Below are 6,710 nucleotides of genomic sequence, written 5' to 3'. Positions count from 1 at the left end.
GACCTTCCCTTCATCTGTTCACGGGGCCTCAAGTGTCCACCCCACCTTCCTCCTGCCTTTCTACATGGTTCTTACCCAACTCTTAGCATGCCACTTCCTCCAGAACCTTCTCTCATTCCTACAGTAGGCCAAGGTCCCCTGATATAAGCCCCCAGAGTACTCCGCTTATCTCCTTAGTAGCATTTATCACAATAATAAAATACTGGTGAAAGGAGAGAGGGGAGACAGTGAGAAAAGGGAAGGCAGACAGGGAGGAGGGAAGGAAGGGAAGAAGACCTATTTGGCTGCTTGAGGAGAGTGGAAAGGCACAAGTTGTTTAAAAACTGAATTTGGACCAGGCACGGTGGCTCACGCCTGTAATCCCAGCACTTTGGGAGGCTGAGGAGGGTGGATCACCTGAGATCAGGAGTTCAACACAAGTCTGACCAACATGGAGAAACCCCATCTCTACTAAAAATACAAAATTAGCCAGGAGTGGTGGTGCATGCCTGTAATCTTAGCTACTCGGGAGGCTGAAGCAGGAGAATTGCTTGAACCTGGGAGGTGGAGGTCACGGTGAGCCAAGATTGTGCCTCTGCACTCCAGCCTGGGCAAGAAGAGCGAAAATCCATTTCAAAAACAAACAAATAAACAAAAAACTGAGTTTGACCCTTAGCTCTGCTCCTTAGTAATTGAGGACCTGGATAAGTTATCTAAGTGATCTGAACCTCAGTCCCCACATCCAAAAAATGGAGAAAAAGGGTGCTCGTGGCAATTAGATGAGTATACGAAAGTGCCTTGCTTAGTGTCTGACACATGGTAAGTGCTCAAAAAATGTCAAACCTTTTTACCTTCTCTCCTTGTCCCTCTTCCCCAAATGGAAGAGCAAGTAAGGGTGAAAATTTAACTGAGAAATGTGGATTGAAAAAGCCTTAGTACCTAGCTTGCTAGAGAGAACACCTATAATCCTCCTAAATGGGTTTGAGAGGCTCTGTGAACACAAAAATGTCTTAAAGGAAGCCTGTGGTCAGGGGATGAACAGTCATAATTGGTGAGAGTGGAGGCAATGGGTAGAATTCATAGACATTGGCATGGTCGTGTTGCTCAAATATTCATAAAAGATCTACCCTTTTCTGTACAATCCCTCCAGCATGCTAGCAAGTATCTGTAGGATGACTACACTTGGTTTCTTGGAAAGAATGCGACCCAATGAGGAAGTGAGACACCACTAAAAATTTACTTAGTTCTTATGCCTAGTGTTGCATTATTGGAAGGCTAAGCATGTGGGAATTATTTATATCCTATGCTCAAGGTCATCACCAAGGTCTGATTGCAAAAACTCAAAAAATTGCAACCTCAGGCGTAAATGGGTTAACGTCTCTGAGACCAGAGCCCTACCAAGGTTCTACTAATGCAAAACACAATGGTTTGGGAAGCGTCAGTGACAACTATCTGAGGTGGAGTCTAGCCACTAAGGTAGAAAGAATTCCAAATGATGACATTTTGGATTGGTATGATTTGCCTAAACCTCTGGGCACATTTGCAATCCCATCATTAAAACTGATAATAACATCATAAAACAGTGTCATTATCTTCAGAGGAGAACATCTGAGCAAGCATGTTACCCTAAAGGCAAACGGACTCTTAGAAGTTAAGTACATGGAAGACTTCTAGGGTCATCATAAGAGTCTCGCTTCCTTTCTGAGCAAGCCACCCTACTGAGTTTTTGAACAATATGGTAGTAATGAAGCTTTACTAGGCAACTTCTTTGCAACTTCCTTTACACCTGACACCATGTAAATTAAGAGCACATGATTGCTTTGCTGGCAAAGCAAAGGCAGCCTCTAGATCTGCTGTTAACCAGTGATAGCACCCACCTCAACTTTAGTGAACACTAAAAGGTATTAATATATCTTCACCAACCCTGTAAAGAAAGAGAAGTGTCTCCTGGTTAAAGCCCTAAGCTACTTACTTGCTTCTCTTTCTCAGACAGGCTTCTTAAACCTACCATCTTTGTTCTACAAGTCCTAAAGGGTTTCCATGCTCAATTGCCTTTGCCAACTCCTCAAGGTTTTAAAATAGGAAGTCCCTCATCCTGGGACCCTATCAGTCTCGGGATGATTGGTCACCCCAACTCAGGACAGATTCTCTCCACTCTACCCAGCCGCTAACATCTGTATTATCTGTCTCCCCCAAGCACTTAATCTCTTTTCATACCTTTTTTTTTACAATAGAAAGATACCAGGAGGAAGTGATAGAGAGAGGCACGTGTGGGAAATATATACAAATCCACAAGGGGTTTTCTTAGTTTTCAACTTTTTTTTTTTTTTTTTTTTTTGACACAGGGTCTCACTCTGTCATCCAGACTGGGGTACAGTAACGTGATCTCAGCTCACTGCACTCTCTGCCTGCCAGGCTCAAGTTATCCTCCCACCTCAGCCCCACAAGTAGCTGGGGTTACAGGTGCGTGCCACCATGCCCATCTAATTTTTGTATTTTTAGTACAGATGGGGTTTTGCCATATTGGCCAGACTGGTCTTGAACTCTTGGACTCAAGCAATCCACCCGCCTCGGCCTCCCAAAGTCCTGGGATGACAAGCGTGAGCCACCGCTCCCAGCCAGTTTTTAACTTTTTTATATTTTATATTTATCTGCTTATTGTAGAAAGCATGAAACATCGAAAAAAGTGTAGAAAGACAATGCTTCATCGTAATTGTTTCCTGTGTTTTGAGGACATAATACATAAAAAATTGCATACGATGCTTTTTTTCATCTAATGTCAAGAACATTTCCCCACATTATTAAAAACTTTGAAATGAATACTTGTTTTTAAGAGTTATATCCACTACATGGCTATACTATAATCATTTCCCTAATGACAGACATTTAGGGTATATCCAAGTTTTCAACATTTTCTTTTTTTGTTTTTGAGATAGGTTCTTACTGTCACCCAGGCTGGAGTACAGCAGTACAATTACAGCTCAAGCCATCCTCTCACCTCAGCCTCCCGAGTAGCTGGGACTACAGGCGTGTGCCACTATACCCAGCTAATTTTTAAATTTTTCGGTAGAGATGGGGTCTTGCTATGTTGCTCAGGCTGGTCTCAAACTCTTAGACTCAAGTGATCCTCCTACCTCAACCTCTCCAAGTGCTGGGATTACAGGAGTGAGCTACTGTACCTGGCCTCAATATTTTAAAATAACACAACAGTAAAACATCTTTGCCTGTATTTCTAATTATTTCTTTAGGATAGATTATTAGATGGGAAAGTATTAGGACAGAATATAAGTATTTTAATGCTCTTAATATAAAAACAAAATTGATTACAAGCATATTCATCAACAGTGTGGGAATGATATATTGATATGCTCTCTCAACACTAAATTGTAATTTTTTTAATCTTTGTGAATTAAAAAAAGGTATTTTAGTGTTTTAATTTGTAGTACTTCGATAATTCATGAAGTTGGACGTTTTTCATGTTTATTAACCATTTTTATTTCTTCATTTGTGAATTATCTCTGTCCTTTGCACATTTAGCTATTATCTACACTAAGATTTTTAATTATAAGTAATACATGCTCACTGTAAAACATATTAGAAAACATTAATACTTATAATACTTTATAATCTGCTCCTAAAAGAACTGAATCCAATACATTGTTAATGCCTTTCCATGTCAACCAATATGCATCTTAGCTAGCAAATAAATTCAATTGCTGTACAATATTCCACTGTATGGGTGACTTGATTGTTTTCACCGCTCTTTTGGACATGTAAGTGGTTTCAACTGTTTGAATATTAAAAATGATTGTATGATATGCTTCCTGGTGCATTTATTTTGCACATTTGCCTGATTGTTTATGTAGGTAAAGTCCTAAAAAATGGAATTGTTTGATCAAGAGGTACTAAGGCTTTTGACACATATTACAAAATCTCTCCCCAAAATGATCATACTTATTTGCAGCTCCAACAGCAGCTTATCAGAGGACTTGTTTCATCACATCCTCAGCAACAATGGGTAACACGATTTTTAAAAATCTGAAGTCTGATGGGCAGAAAAGGAGTCCCATTGTTGTTCTCGTTTGCATTTATTTAATAATAATGAAGCTGAAGTTCGTATGTGAGCTCATTGTGGTCACTTACACTTAAGTGCTGGTCCTTGTCCTTTGCCCTATTGGGTTGTCTTTTTCTTCTTTGAGGTTATTTCATTGTAAGAGGTTAGGCTGTAAGGTAATTTCATTTAAATACTAAGTATTTGGTATTAACTCTTTGTCAGTAACACAAATAACTCTTTGTCATTTTCCTTTTGAATTTTTAAAAGTCAGTATATGTAGAGAGAGTAAAAGCATGGCTCCTGAGACAGATTGGTTCTACCATTTACTAGCCTTGGTGGATGCTGTGTTAGGTGCCCTGAGTCTTCACTGGCCAGTACACCTGTGTCTCCACTGTTGTGAGGTTGGCAGCTAGAGCTCACAGGTGCCTTTTTCTCTGGAGAGTCTACACTAGGGAAGGCAGCCACACCTGGGGGAGGGTTACGCCCCACTTTATCCTGATACAAAGGTACAAACACCTTTGTGTAAGATGGGGGCTAATTCTGCAGTTTGGTTTATGCTCTAGTTTCCAGAGCCCTCCCTCAGTGGAGCAGATCATGGCTAGGATTTCCTAAGATCCATTTTTTGAATCTTTCCCCTTCCCTATCCTGTTTCACTCTCTCCCTTACGGGTTACTCCTAAAGAGCCGTCCCTCAATAAATTATAGGGATCTAAATCCCATCTCGGGATTGGCTTCTAGGGCAACCAACCTAAGATACTGTAAAATGGGGATGATGTTAGTACCTACTTCATTGGGTTGCTGTGGAGATTAAATAATAATCAAAATAATAATGAGAGCAAAATTTAGCACTTATATGTGCTAAGCCCTGTTCTAAACAGTTTATATGTATTCATTCATTTAATCCTTACATCAGTCAATGTCCAGGTATAATCCTCAAACATGAAAAAAGTTTAGAATTGTGCTTGGCATATATTTAGCACCAATAAGTCTTAGCTATTATTTACTGGTTTACTCTAGATTTCACATGAGAGATTAGGGCATGTTAGCAGGCTGTTTCCCTGCATTTTGAAGTCTCTTTCCCATTCTCTTTTTCTGAGCTATTCCTTTGGAAAGCTCTTACTCACTCACCTACTCCGTGCCCTCATTTTTTCCTTCTTTTATTCTACTTTTATTTTATATATATACACATACACCTACATATGTGTACATATGTACATACATATATACATACATATGTATGTGTATATCTATGTACACACATATACATGTGTACACACATATATATTTTTTGAGACAGGGCCTTGCTCTGTTGCCCAGGCTGGAGTGCAGTGGCACAATCATGGCTCACTGCAGCACTGACTTCCTGGGCTCAAGTGATCCTCCCACCTCAGCCTCCCAAGCATCTGGGACCACAGGTACATGACACCACACCAGACTAATTTTTATTTTTTTGTAAAGACAGGGTATCACTATGTTGCCCAGGCTGGTCTCCAACTGCTGGGCTCATGCAGTCCTCCCACCTCAGCCTCCCAAAGTGCTGGGATCAAAGGCATCAGCCACCATGCCCAATCTTTTATTCTAAAAGATGGAGTTATCAAGTCCACATTCTTGCTGAGGAAACTACACAACCAATCTTCTAACTTTCTTTTAATCAAGGGAGCACTGTTACTCTGATAGATTTTGTTGGGGGAGGGAAGCAACAAATGTTATTTACTTGGTTATTCAAGTTTGCCTTGATTCAGTGTGGTCATTTATAATTCAGGGAAGTCTAGCGACCCTGGTTTCATCTTAAAGCAAAGCTTGGCGTATCCTAACAACCCCACATGTTGTGAGGCTATGTACATTCTCAGTGCTCTCCCCCTACTCCAACACACTGGAAAATGGTCAAGGAAGCCTGTCAGCAGTGTGAGCACCAGGGGGTTTCATCTAGTATTGTGGAAGTGGTGTGGCAAAAACTTCATTGCTGTGTTCCCAGCATCCAGCAAAGTTCCTGGCATAAAATAGGCATTTAAACATAAATGTTATGGAGGAGATCACAATATGTTTTTAAACAGATCCCTTCCTCTCTCTTCTCTCTCTCTCTTTCTCTCTCTCTCTCTCTCTCTCCTTTCTCTCTCTCATTCAGGATCCCCAACAAGACTAATGTGCCTTTTTTAGTTTGTTTTTCATGGCATTGACATTTATGAAGAGTCTGGGCTAGTTGTAGAATGTCTCAAGTTCTGGATTTGTTCCAGAGTGCTTTTTAAAAAACATAAATGAGGACCAGGCACGGTGGCTCATGCCTGTAATCCCAGAACTTTGGGAGGCTGAGGCAGGTGGATCACCTGAGGTGAGGAGTTCAAGACCAGCCTGACCAACATGGTGAAATCCTGTCTACTAAAAATACAAAATTAGCCGGGTGTGGTGGCATAGGCCTGTAGTCCCAGCTAATCAGGTGGCTGAGGCAGGAGATTTGCTTGAATCCTGGAGGCAGAGGATGCGGTGAGCTGAGATTGTACCACTGTACTCTGGCCTGGGCAACAAGAGCAAAACTCCATCTAAAAAAAAAAAAATATATATATATATATATACACACACACATATATATACACATATACATATATAGAAAAATAAGATGAAGTTATTCCCATGTTTAAAACCTTCCACTGACTTGCTATAATATTTAGAAAATTGGCCGG

The sequence above is a fragment of the Rhinopithecus bieti genome, unplaced genomic scaffold (genome assembly GCF_001698545.2).
Source record: "Rhinopithecus bieti isolate Rb0 unplaced genomic scaffold, ASM169854v2 scaffold_46482, whole genome shotgun sequence".
Lineage (NCBI taxonomy): Eukaryota > Metazoa > Chordata > Mammalia > Primates > Cercopithecidae > Rhinopithecus > Rhinopithecus bieti.
This window is presented reverse-complemented; position numbering follows the sequence as displayed.